We start from the raw sequence: 15191 nt of genomic DNA on the forward strand, positions 1-15191 counted from the left end.
TATGGGACGAACAGGGCGCGGCGCGACGATCACCGCCCTTTAAATATCCCATCGTCTTTATTTTTCGGAATACAACCAAAAAACAAGAAGAGGATTCAAATATCGCCCACCAGCAACAATTATGAAAAAAAAATAAGCTGGTCTAGGGAGTTTCTTTAGATTTATTTATAGACGCACACCGTTCTAAGGCAATTGACTGCAAGCTATGGTGCCCTCTCTGTCAAACCAAAAGTGTATGAATAAATACTGGAAATATGTACTAGTAACTGGGTAACTGGCCTTTCCGTTTAGTAGGGGTGTGCGGCCGGTAAGTAAAACCCCACATCCCACGGCACCATTGACCATTCTCACCTCAAAAACCATACAACCATTATAGACCATTATTTAGTTATAAGTTAAATCTACTCATCACTATGACATCATAAAAAGTACAAAAACTCGAGTAAATACATGGAAATTAAAAACAAAAATCTCCCGGCCCCATCCTAGACAGGCGAACCTGATATTGGACCTAAGGGCAAGCACATCTTTAACCTATTGTCGACCAAACAGCTGAAAAAGTAAGATCCAAAAGGGAGACACCTCCCTGTAATGGGATTTGCATTAAGTGACCCCCGGGGGGTAATACCAAGGTATTTTATACTCATTCCGAATTTGAGGATGAAATGCTGAATGGTGGTGATGATTGAGGTTTTTTTTTAGCATATGTTGCTCAAAATATTTTTATATAATAGTATCTATAAAGAAATCAAATTTCAGAGCTGTTTCATAAATGGAACATGCTTAAAGCGCGGTAGTCGTCGCGCTGCGCATGTGCAAGATATATGGGTCTCATATAAACAAAGATGGCGACTTTGACTGTTGCGCTGATCAACGAGTACGAACTGAGACGTTTCCAAGCTTTAATTAGGTAATTTTCATGTTATTGGAAGGCATCGAAGGAGTAACCGGTGGTAATCAGTGCAAGTCGCGCCCAGGTCAAACCTCATACTTGTGATTTCCATTCGAGGAGCGCATTGGATTGTGGGAAAATCAATGTTTATCAAACACAAATTTCGCACATGCGCAGCGCGACGACTACCGCGCTTTAAACACTGAATTAAACCAGACAGACAGGTATGAAATGGTTTAGAACATCTTCAGATGTTTTCCTATCATCTATAATTTCCCGAGCGTCAAGATTTCATGATCATTTGAAAAAAAAATAACAACAGAAACTACAATTTTCATCTATTGATATGCAAATTTAATTCTGACATCAAACTGAAAAATCAAACTAGTACTACTCAGCACGCACTCATCCGATCTTTTCTCAGAGATTTTATATAATATATTTTAACATAACATAGGGATTTTTTAATGAAATCACATTCTAGAGATTTTTTTTCATCTGAATGTAAGAACATTTTCTGGTGAAAGTGAAATATATAAACTAATTTTTAAGAGTTGGTAGATCTGGCGTCTACCACGTTATTCGTGGAAATTTATAACACTGACTAACTAACACTGAAGGCAACCTTTTCAAATTCAAGATTGGATGGTTTTCAAATCAACTATTTACCGATCATACCGACTTAGCACTGGCCAATCAGACCGAGAAAAGATTCGTATTAGCCAATCAAATGATGACATTTCGAAAGCAATCGAACTTGTTGCAACGATGGCCTAGTGCTGCCAGTATGATCAGTTGAATCGAGAGTAACTCAATGGATACTTAGTATCTGATCTTGGCGTTATAAATAAATTGTTGCAATGAAAATTCTTTGTTTTCTTGCGTTTTTTCCCCCAGCCGTGATCTGAGCGAATTCGTAGTGAAATAGAACCACACTTTATCGCCACTCTGATTGGTCGAGGGCTGTTGGCCATGTGCTAAACTTGGCTAAACCCGCAAGTCGTTTCTTGTTCTGGTTTAAATCCAGTATTCACACTATGTTTGATCAATCTACTAACTAAAGACCCTTTGCATAAAAGATGCAATATAATTTAATAGTTCCCCGCAATAAGCCAAGTCCCATTATGCATCGCACAAAATAGTATTGCGCCTAAAAGCAAACATGTCCTCCGTTTCTCCACCATTCATTCGCATTCAGACAGTTCAAACCGGTCCAAGGCCGCACGCTAAACTCTTGCGCACGACGCGCCTATAAGAGCTCGGTCATTGATCTGCACTTACATTGTATTCTGCATGGATAACAACTAAGGTGTTACATGATTGGTTTGCTGGTTTCACGATTTAGGTTGGGTAGCCAATCAGGAAATTTCTTGTAACAATTTCCAACAGAACTATGTAGGCACCTGGAAGTTGAGCGTAAGAAATAATAAAAAAGAAACTAAGAACGTATATTAAAGGGTGGTGGTCGTTGCATTGCGCGTGTTCGAATTTCATGTTGCAGACTACAGAGGGGTCACACTGTGCGCGCGTGCAAATTACTAGTCGGCGAAAATCTGGCTGGCCTACTGCTTTTATCAAATGGCGGCGGTCGTTACGCAGCGCGTGTTCGAATTTCATGTAAACAAACAATGTGTTTTACACGCGTTGTATACGTCGCTATGAGTCCCATATCGAACAGGGCGCGATGCGACGACCGCCGCACTTTAAGTTTAATAACTCGCACACTTTTGAACTGTATTTGTTCCCATGTAATTTGAAACATACAATCATAACGAATACGCAGTTAGACTAAGCCGACATGTGGTAGAAACAGAGAAAGGTAGACATACCCAGCCCAAAACATCTCTAGAAAAACAAAACCTGAAAAGCAATGCTGCCCAAACAGCAGGCGACACAGCGCGCGACTAAAATAGATAACACGTGGTCAACGATGTGCAGACGATAAAAGCATTTCCGGCGATTTGTCGTGAATCCCGAGAAAGTTTAATTTATTGTCAGAACAAAGCCTGTGAGAATGTATTTCAACGCCACAGTAGTTATAAATCCGTCTATCGCCATGTTAAATATTTTTTTTTTCGTTTATTTTTTCAGAATCGAGCGTTTCATGAATAATTAATCACATGATGAATATTTAATTACCTCACCTGAAACTAGCGCTATGTAATTTGTATAGAGTCAGTATTTCAAACTAATCACATTTATGCTTCTTTGGATACTTCGAGTTTAACTTTGAAAGTCATTTTTCTCACCGTTTACTAAAATAAACCGCGAATTCATGATAAAGATATGCGACCAATGATACATTTTATCCATTTTGTCAAAAAAATTAAAAAAAACAGAGAGAATGTTACACTAACATTTTCGCAACAGAAAAAAAATGATTCTGAACGAGTTAAGAGCGCGTTATGATAAACCAACTTGAAGATTGATAGGGGGCAAGGTCCAATGTCTCATTTGCATAATCGGAACTAATTGTAACTACTCGTTTTATGACCTTGCCACTGTTCAGATCGAGGCTGTATAGCAAAATACATTGCACCACGCAGTATTGCGACGAATGTTTGCCTGTTTCTTGATGTGACCCTGTGACCTTTGCCTCCAGCTTCATATTGAGACAACCTCTGGCAGCTGTATACATTTCCTTGACACTTTACCAGCAATTGAGATCGTTTTAAACCCCGTAGTGTGTACCGTTGTTTCAGACAATATGCGTCACTCTCGCGAGACCCTGTGGGTATGTTTTACCCTGCCTACGTATCGTGATTTGTGGATTAGTAACCTGGTATTTCATTCATGTCGTTATAATAGCACGATAATTAACAAACAGGCAGCCTCTCGGCTGAGATAGCTCCGCTGTTAGCAATGCACATTTCAATTAAAGAACAGAAGACATCATTAGAAAATGAACAATATGCATAGTATCAATGCAATGGGACTTGCTTTTTTCAACAAGAAGAAAATATCACTTTTTACCAAAAATGACAAAAGTATTTATCAAAATTAGAGAATTGAAGATATCATCATGAAATGAACAAATTTGAGAGTGGTTCACAAGTAGTACCTATCCATGTAATATCAAAGCAATTGGACTTGTCGTTTTTAACAAGAAGTCGAAAATATCACATTTTACCAAAAATGACAAAAATATTCACCAAAATTAGAAAGTTAAAGATATCATCATTTAATGAACAAATCTGAGAGAGGTCCACATGTAGTACCTATATATGTATTATCAAAACAATCGGTCTTGCGGTTTTTAACAAGAAGTCGAAAATATCACTTTTTACAAAAAATGACAAAAATACTCATCAAAACTAGAGAATTGAAGATATCATTACAATATGAACAAATCTGAGAGAGGTCTACCTGGGGTACCTATATATGTAATATCAAAGCAATTGGACTTTTGGTTTTTAACAAGAAGTCGAAAATATCACTTTTTACCAAAAATTACAAAAATATTCACCAAAATTAGAAAGTTAAAGATATCATCATTTAATGAACAAATCTGGGAGAGGTCTACCCCAGTTACATACACACCAAGTATCACAGCATTCAGGCTTGTAGTTTTCAAGAAGAAGTCGAAAAAGTAAAACGGATGACGGACGACGGGCGACGGACGCCGACGGACAATCAATCATATGCTAAGCTCCGCTCGACAAAGTCGACAGCGGAGCTAAAAAGGCAGTGAACTCGTGGATAATAGATCCTGTTTATTTATTTGTTTAAAATAGAATATTCCTCGCACAATGACAGACGCCATGTTTGTTTACTTGATCTGTCCATGGCGATGTGGAGAGTTCGGTGTGTGTGCCACGCGTATATATGCCACCCGGATGATTCTAACGTTCCGTAGGTTGCCGACCAATTATAGTAGACTTCGTACCTCAGACAGAGCCTCTTCTGATCAGAGTTTTAGCGAAATAAAGGCAAAATGACACATGCAACCAATATCTAAACCAAACTCCATTTATCAGGCCAAACAGCGAAATTGTTAATTTTAGTTGATTAGCAACGTGTTGAATGCATTATCATTTAATTTGGCTGCTATTTACAATAAAACAAGAATTTACGGAACTATTACAAAATTATCTACTGTAATGTCCTACCGAGCATATATCTTTGCCACTCCGAAGTGGCAGCATGCGATAATATCATCCCAAAACAACAAATACCAAGCCGTCGTACTTTTTAGCCGATTCACTCAGTTACACACACACACACGCACACACACACGGGCCTTATCCAAATATAACTTAAGTACATTCGCAGACGACAAAAGGAAGGAAAAGGTCACGAAATGCACATATGAACCTTTGAACCTGGGATGCTCGATGTAGACTGGTTGGGGGGGGGGGTGAGGTAGTGGGCGAGGGGCGTCTGGGCTCCCTACCCTGGATTCATGGAACTTCACATTCCAGGAACTTCAAAGTGCGTTCGGGCCAATGTGTGTAGTTTTCTTGATTTATTCTGCAGATATCGGTAAAATATAGGTAAAGCTTTGGCGAAATTTGAAAGAGCAACTAATAAATATTCTCCAACCTGGTATTTTTTTTATAGATTTTATTTTTCATTCTGTTCGTCTGTTTTTTCCAGTTTAAAAAAATATGAGCTCGCTGTGGAGCCTTCATCCCTTGTCTATTTCTTCACTAGATACCAGCCGATACCTCCCATAGAGACTCGGCACACAGTTGATCATAGTTCCTGGGATCCTGTGCTTAAATACTGCAAAGACAATCTCCCTGATACATTTTCAGTTTTTTGTTGCTCCACATTCTTCACACTTCATTGCATCTTGGTAATTGGAGATGAAAAAAAGAAAGCGCCCTCTAAAAATCTAATAAAAACAATGCTAATAGCGAAAACAAATACAAAATATATGCTGGAATTTGCATGAATTACCTGTATATTATATAAATATCTTAAGTAACTTCAAAATAAAAAGTGGAGCCCATAATTTAGCAACTTAAAATCTCTTAAAGCGGAGGGATCGATACCTGTCGGAGTCCCAAACGATGAAAATAACGGGCACTAAAAACGCAAAGACTTATGGGTAGACGCTTGTTCGTAAACAGTGACACGTACTACACCCTGTACAAAACACGCAGATCAAAAAGTAGTGCCAAGTTAAGCAAGTGAATAAATACATATGTTTATTCAATATTTTCAGCCTTTTTTGAACAAATTAGGAAGACAAAATAATAATAATAGAAATATCCTTACAAAAAAACGTTTAACGTAACTGTATCTCTTCAATTTGGCTAAATAAAGCATTTATTTATAAGCGGAGAGTCGTCATCTGCACATACTGCAGACGGTCCTAGCGCGTCGCTGTTTACAAACAAACGTCTGCCCGTGAGCCTTTGCGTTTTTAGCGTGCGTTGTTATCGTCGCTTGGGACTCAATTCCCGCGCGCGCGCTTCAAAAATGCAAAATTATCTAAGTTTGTTTGAGCACCAACAGCTCTGATAAGTTGATCATACATTGTATTATTACCAAAGACACATACATGTATAGTTAAAGGACGGTGGTCGTCGCGCGGCGTCCTGTTCGATACGGGGCGCATAACGACGTATACAACGCGTGTAATATACATTGTTTGTTTACATTAAATTCGAACACGCGCTGCGCGCCGACCACCGCCATTTAATAACAGCAGTAGGCCAGACATACTAATATTTAATCTGCGAACGACAGATTTTCGCCAACCAGTAATTTGCACGCGCGTACAGTGTGACCCCCCTGTAGTCTGCAACAATTTGTATATTGTAACCCCCGCCTTCGTCTCTACTGACGAGACCACAGTTATCCCGCATAGCAACTGGAAGGGCTGAACGTGTTACATCAATTTTCTTGATAAATAGGCACCATTAATGTCAAGGCAGTAGTTTAATCCGTCTGTTAACATCACTGTAAAAAGTCCCGAGGCTCAAGGTCAAAAACAACGAGATCTGTTAACTCCAATAGCCGAATTACACTCTCACGAGCGACGGGAACGTAATCTTAGAGTACGATTTTATCTACTGCAGTTCAATGCTCTATGATAAAGCACCAATTGGCGTTATATCGTTCAGAATTTAGAATGCTAGAAGCGGTCACTGGTCTCCCAATATCACGCTAGACTAGACCCCCAAGGGGTTATAAAGAACGCTCTCAATAGCAACAAAACAGCCAGGACTCCTCTAAGGATTAACCAAAGAAACGCCAGACAAAACGAGTTTTGTTTGCGCCAAGTACCGATAGGCCAAGCAAAAGTCCGTGAACAAACGTATTTACCATCGAGTTGCCTTTGACTCGCGTCTTTGTATGGAGCAAGGCTCGAGAGAAATATACCATCTGCCGGTGTTGCTAAAAATAGATGTACAACTCTATATATAGGTCCCACTGCAGGGAAATCGTGTCCTGTTTCTAAATATAGATTGTGTGCCTTTTGTTGTTATTAAATCGCAAAGACACGAATCTGCAAGTGCTATTAGGGAATTACTTTTCTCATTGTTTCCACCTCCCGTGCTCATTCGAACTTATCGCCGTACATCCATGAATGAAGATTAAGCATTCATGGGGTCTTTACGGTTAGAGAAACAGTCCGAGATACGGCAAACATCAGATTAATAAACTGTTTGACATTTTTGATATCAAACATGTAAACATGTAACACGTGTATCTGTAAGGTGCAGAGAATAAATACAATTTAAAAATTATGGTCAAACATACATCTAGAAATGTGTTACTAGTTTTACACCTTTGACAATTTTTAATGCGTTTTTTTTTTAATTCCAACTTCTAGCTGAGACAGCTCGCACGTTTGGCTTTTTTAAGGCACGTTTGTCATTTTTTAAATGCACGCGCGCACTTTTGACACACAACTTTGAGCTGGGAAGGCTTGAACTTTGGCATATCAAATACGCGCTTGGTATTTTGGTTAAAAGCACGTTTGTCATTTTTGAAATGTTACTTCAAAAAATGTGCATTTCAAAGAAATTAAACACGTAAACTTGTTTTGTCCCGATCATGGTTTAAAAGCAAGTCAGACCACAGCGTTTTGTGGTCAGCTTAAAGGGTGGTAGTCGTCGCGTCGCGTCCTGTTCGATATAGGACTCATAGCGACGTATACAACGCGTGTGAAATATATTGTTAATTTACATGAATTTTGAACACGCGCTGCGCGACGACCACCGCGCTTTAACAGCTAGGTGCAAGGTTCATCAGCACCTTAGCCCTTGAAAATGCTCTTTAGGAAGCCTAAGTGCTTTCAGATTAGCTCGGTAGCTGGTCGAAAAACCGAAAAAAACAAAACAACAGAGAACAACTGAAAGCTTGTAGATAGCCTATAGCATTGCGGCGAATTTGAAACACATATGAGTCAGTTTGTCAGCCACTTTAAACATGCGTCCAACAAGTGCCTGTTTTGTCAACGCACATCAGTCACGTGATAGATATGACACCACTAAACACTACGTATTGTGATTAATTATTCATGAAATTCAGATGATGTCACTAAGCATTATGTATTGTGATTAATTATTTTTGAAATCAGATGATGTCACTAACCATTATGTAATGTGATTATAAATTCATGAAATCACACGATGTCACTAACCATTATCAATTGTGATTAATTATTCATGGAGTCAGATTATATCACGAAGCATTATGAATTGTGATAAATTATTCATGAAGTAAGATGATGTCACTAAGCATTATGTATTGTGATTAATTATTCTTGAAATCAGATGATGTCACTAACCATTATGTAATGTGATTATATGTTCATGGAGTCCGATTATGTCACGAAGCATTATGAATTGTGATTAATTATTCATGGAGTCAGATTATGTCACTAAGCATTTTGTATTGTGATTAATTATTCTTGAAATCAGATGATGTCACTAACCATTATGTAATGTGATTATATATTTATGGAGTCAGATTATGTCACTAAGCATTTTGTATTGTGATTAGTTATTCATGAAGTCAGATTATGTCACGAAGCATTATGTATTATGATTAATTATTCATGAAATCAGATGATGTCACTCAGCATTATCAATTGTGATTAATTATTCATGAAATCAGATTATGCAACGAAGCATTATGTATTGTGATTAATTATTCATGAAGTCAGATGATGTCACTCAGCATTATCAATTGTGATTAATTATTCATGAAGTAAGATTATGTCACTCAGCATTATGAATTATGATTAATTATTCATGAAATCAGATTATGTCACGAAGCATTATGAATTGTGATTAATTATTCACGAAATCAGATTATGTCACGAAGCATTATGAATTGTGATTAATTATTCATGGAGTCAGATTATGTCACTAAGCATTATGTATTGTGATTAATTATTCATGGAGTCAGATGATGTCACTAAGCATTATGAATTGTGATTAATTATTCATGAAATCAGATTATGTCACTAAGCATTATGTATTGTGATTAATTATTCATGGAGTCAGATTATGTCACGAAGCATTATGTATTGCGATTAATTATTCATGGAGTCAGATGATGTCACTAAGCATTATGTATTGTGATTAATTATTCATGAAGTAAGATTATGTCACGAAGCATTATGTATTGCGATTAATTATTCATGGAGTCAGATGATGTCACTAAGCATTATGAATTGTGATTAATTATTCATGAAGTAAGATTATGTCACTCAGCATTATGAATTATGATTAATTATTCACGAAATCAGATGATGTCACTAAGCATTATGAATTGTGATTAATTATTCATGGAGTCAGATTATCTCACTCAGCTTTATGTATTGTGATTAATTACTCATGAAGTAAGATTATGTCACTCAGCATTATGAATTATGATTAATTATTCACGAAATCAGATGATGTCACTAAGCATTATGAATTGTGATTAATTATTCATGGAGTCAGATTATGTCACTAAGCATTATGTATTGTGATTAATTATTCATGGAGTCAGATGATGTCACTAAGCATTATGAATTGTGATTAATTATTCATGGAGTCAGATTATGTCACTCAGCATCATGAATTATGATTAATTATTTTTGAAATCAGATTATGTCACGAAGCATTATGTATTGTGATTAATTATTCATGGAGTCAGATTATGTCACGAAGCATTATGTATTGTGATTAATTATTCATGGAGTCAGATGATGTCACTAAGCATTTTGTATTGTGATTAATTATTCATGGAGTCAGATGATGCCACAAAGCATTATGTATTGTGATTAATTATTCATGGAATCAGATTATGTCACTAAGCATTATTAATTGTGATTATTTATTCATAGAGTCAGATTATGTCACTCAGCATTATGAATTATGATTAATTATTCATGAAGTCAGATTATGTCACTAAGCATTATGTATTGTGATTAATTATTCATGGAGTCAGATGATGTCACGAAGCATTATGTATTGTGATTAATTATTCATGGAATCAGATTATGTCACTAAGCATTATGAATTGTGATTATTTATTCATGGAGTCAGATTATGTCACTCAGCATTATGAATTATGATTAATTATTCATGAAGTCAGATGTTGTCACGAAGCATTACGTATTGTGATTAATTATTCATGAAGTCAGATTATGTCACGAAGCTTTATGTATTATGATTAATTATTCATGAAATAAGATGATGTCACTAAGCATTATGTATTGTGATTAATTATTCATGAAGTCAGATTATGTCACGAAGCATTATGTATTATGATTAGTTATTCATGAAATCAGATGATGTCACGACGCATTATGAATTGTGATTAATTATTCATGGAGTTAGATTATGTCACGAAGCATTATGTATTGTGATTAATTATTCATGAAGTCAGATGATGTCACTAACCATTACGCAATGTGATTTCATCAAATAGAAATAGCGAACCGAACGTCTGACACAACATAATGAACGATTTGATTTTGAATTTGAACTTTTTTTATAGCTCAATATCGACGGAAATGCTGATCCTTGAAGAGGGAAATATGGAGTTGAGATACAGTTACTTCATCAAAATTGACCATTATCAAATATCTATAGCAAACAAATGTGTATGGTGCAAATATCCCATAATATTTTCGCGTTGGTCGAATCTCGCGCGTTTTTTTGAAATCACTGCGACGCTTTGACCTTTGTTTATTCTGTTTTTACAGTCGATTTCACGCATAAAACGGGATCTCACAGTGAACGGAAAATGGTCTATTGTCATAGGGACTGACAAAACGCAACAGTGCATTTTTATTACTTATCTTAGTTCCTTGCGAGATTTTTGAAAAAAAAGTGTGTCCATTGTGTCTAGCAGTTTCTATACACCACAATTAACACACTTTTCCTACCATTCAAATATTGTGGAATACTTTTATTTTTGCTGGAATTAATTTTCGCTGAAAAGGCTTTTTGGGCGTTTTGCTTGGAATTTATTTTCACTGAATTTTGATGAGTTTGATGTGAAATATAGGAAAAAAAATATATATTTGCTGGATTTTATTTTCACGGAATCATCCCTTCAGCGAAAATAGCGAAAATAAATTCCAAGCGAAAATAAAGTATTCTACAGTATTGTAAATTTGTAATACTTCTGGACATCAAAACGTACCATGTAAGATTCTATATACCCATTTTTCTCTCATATGTCACCAAGAAAAAAAATTAAGATATATATTTGCCATACACAATACCCTCTATTTTCACTGTATTTCATTAATCGATTTTTTAGGTGATTCCATATTTTTATGTCATTTTCTTAATCCTTCTAACAAATATGTGAAAATAAAATAAAATGTATAAAGAAAAGTAAAATACATGAAAATTTGCAGAATAGTGCTTAAAATGTTTGGCGGGCAATATAGCGAACAACCACGATGCGGCTATAACTCGCAACTTGCGAAAGTACGCGACTCACGCAGCCCGACAAATCGCAAATACTGCGGACTTAGTTCAGTGTTTTCAACAAAGAACAACGACATTTCAAACAATTGGAACACCTATTCAAACATGGCCGCCCTACAAATTGGCCGCCCGTGTCATTGGCATGGTAACGTCAAGACTTCCACGCGCGCACGGTCTGGTAGACTAACGATCGATGATCAATCGAGTAACACAATAACACGAGTCACGTGATCTACACGTATCGCAGACGAAAAAAAAAGGACTACAGTGGTTGTAAGGGGCGCCGTGTGTGGACATTCGAGGTGTCACGCAACAGCAAACGGTACCAAGAACCTCTGCGTGAAAGTTGGGTTGATACAATGCCCGGGGATCTATTATTTCCAAGATTGGAAGAAAAAAAAACGAACCCCAAATCGCAACTAGTCTTTTTTATATATTTGTTAAGGGTTCGATCATTAGAAACTCCGGGTCAGAGGATGGTAGAACAACTGTGCAAAATATTCCTCTTTATGACCTATGACCTATATATATATATATAAACAAGTTGCTCTTACCAGCAACGCTAATTTACATATCATAATGTTGTGGGAATCTGTGCCGAAGGCGAAGTTTGAACTACTTACCATGTTACTGATAAACATGTGTGATACTACATTGTGGGTGAGAATTTCCCCCCAGTATATTTTATAGTGGGAATATATCATCGCGCTAGAAACAGTTTTACAACTATTAGAGTCCAATACAACCGGGCATTTTTTTCAGCCAGGTTTGTTGAAAACAATTTGAAATATATATGAAAACAGTATTCAGTAGAAACCACTGCAAAGTCGAACATACAAATCTGCCATATTTGACCCCTTCACGCGTCGTGTTCGAAGTGGGCTCCACGCCTCGCATCCGTTGCGCATAAAAAAAAATAATTCTCACGAAATTCGTATCTGAGGGATATGACATTTTTTCAGTGATTATTTTACATCCACTTGTTGTGAGTAGTTCTGGTTGTCCAGCTCTCTCTAGCACAGCGACCCCGTTTTACTGAACTTTACATTTTACCCAACTGTTTGGTCATTGTCCGATTTGTGCAGCAGTAAATGTAACCAATTTTTTAACAGTGCACAGTTATCGAAATTTGTCTTGATGCACAATGCTTTGCATCTACTTCGACGGGTAGTAGTTCGACCAATCTGATTAAAATCTGATGTAGTGTACGGGCTTTAATTATTTTTGCCATAAACTTATTTTAATTTTATTTTTTATTACTTTTGTTATTAATGCCTTTTTATTTTATTATCATTTTACTTTGATTTTGATTTCGTGTTTTTTTTAATTCCGCCCTACATACATCTGAACCGATGCCTATGTAACGAGATTTCAACGAGACCCACTATCGGCGATTTTAGTCAACGAATCACAGACCTCCTTCTATAGCGCACATGATGACGTCACCGGGCAGAGTCAGGTAGCAAACAGACTCAAATAAAATGGCGGATTATAGAGAATAACACGGCTTTTCGGTAAGTTTATCATTGTCAAATTCAACGAAAGTCATTTTTATGTTAATATTGTGGCTCGAATGGTTCGAGTTTAGATCGTTATTTTGCGTAGTTATTCTGGGAGTGACGATTTTGTTTCCACCGGTTCGACAGAACACCGGTGTCTTTTTCCAGTCGCTTGCCCTGGAGACGGGTGATGTTTTGTTGACGATCGGGCCAAAATCGTCTACGGTATTGAAGCCGTAGCTGTAAATATTCATCAAATTGTATCAACATTTTGTACATTATACAATAACTCTTTATTAAAGTAATTGAGCTGATTTGGACTGGAATAAAATATTTGTTATTTGGAACACATCGCAATTGATCAAGAAATATTTTTTGCTCCAATTTTCTGCGTCGATTCCGTGGGCCGGTGACCGTTATACAATTTAAAATCAGTTTGCATTGTTTACTATAGCTGTTTACAGTGTTCTAATCATTACGATTTACTTATTTCTTTGCTTCCATTCTAGATAATTATGCTCAGTGATGTAAAATTGAAGCGATGACTGAATTAACGAACCTTGGCTGGCGAAGATGTATTGATCAGGAAGTGTACACATTTGTTGGAAGTGAAAAAAATATTCAATGTAATGACAAAAATTGTAAAATTTCTTCTGTAAATAAAAATGTACTAGCAATTTTCTATTAATGGTTTATTCAAGTGGGCAAAATATAATGTACAGAAAGCTTGCCCGTATACACTGAAAAGTAAGCAACTGACAGCCTGTATAAAAGGGGGGCTGTGATTGGCTGTTACTTACGCGAGATTTGAACGGGACTTACATAGGCGTCGGATCAGATGTAGGTAGGGCGGAATTAAAAAAAATCACAAAATCAAAGTAAAATAATAAAATAAAAAGGCATTAATAACAAATATAATAAAAAATAAGTTTATGGCCAAAATAATTAAAGCCCGTACACTACATCAGATTTGAATCAGATTGTAGTTCGACAAAAGGGCAGATGCTCAGTGGAGTAAGTACCGCCGTTTAATACATACGTCCAATAAATCACGAACCGATCTCACTTTACCTCAAATGGGGTCATACCGGCGAATAGATTGTACAAATAGCCCCCTAGCCGACAAAGAGGCCGGACACAAACGATGCAGCAACCGGTACGCGTTTGAGGCACCGACGCCGTGTGCTAATATCATTGCCTGGCAACTGACCATCAATTGCCCCCGAAAAAAAAATGCGTGACGATAATACATAATCGGTTAAAACTCTCGGCTGAAACTGTCGTCTGCGGGGTAAATACATGATTCGGAGTGAAACGCAGAGACGATTCAACCATGAACTAAATAAACACTGTGGCCCGACTTGCAGCGTTATGTAATGTTATTCTAGGCTTAGGTATACATCGAAATTGCACATTAGCGAAAAAACAAAACTAGGGAGGGAGAGGTTGTGTGAATTAGGAAAAGCAATAAATCCACAGCCTGAGGGAAGAAAAGAACATTCCTTCAGGGACCAATGAGAAGAAGAAAAAAGTGTACCTCGAAAGAGAGACAAATACAACACGTGAACATCACGTGAACACACATTTTAATATCGTCTGCGTTCATTCTTGGACACACTTTGATCACCAAAGTAAATTGTGTCACAAACACACAAAAAAAATAAATAAATCAAATTTTTTAAACAATTTTGATCAATATCCGTGAGAAATGAAAAACTACGCCCATTTGAATCAAAAAATACGTTGAAAATTGCACTTTTGTTAAACGCGATAAAGCAGTCAACGAGCACAGACAGAAGCATTCTTGGGGCAATGAAAAAGAAACGCCATGCGCCGGTTGTTACCTATGCCCCGTTTGAATCGTTATGGCATAACTTCAAAGGACGCCGCCATCGTGAATCGCAT

The 15191-nt window shown here is 36.9% G+C and overlaps 1 long non-coding RNA gene across 1 annotated transcript; it reads left to right on the plus strand.

Moving 5' to 3' along the window:
• Window positions 1–12979: 12979 nt before the first annotated feature.
• LOC146730000 (uncharacterized) lies at window positions 12980–13963 on the plus strand. Its single transcript, XR_014927836.1, has 2 exons — window positions 12980–13301; window positions 13796–13963. It is a non-coding gene; the product is annotated as an uncharacterized LOC146730000 (long non-coding RNA).
• The last annotated feature ends 1228 nt before the right edge of the window (window positions 13964–15191 follow it).

This window comes from Saccoglossus kowalevskii, chromosome 20 (assembly GCF_978046115.1).
Source record: "Saccoglossus kowalevskii chromosome 20, keSacKowa6.1, whole genome shotgun sequence".
Classification (NCBI taxonomy): domain Eukaryota; kingdom Metazoa; phylum Hemichordata; class Enteropneusta; family Harrimaniidae; genus Saccoglossus; species Saccoglossus kowalevskii.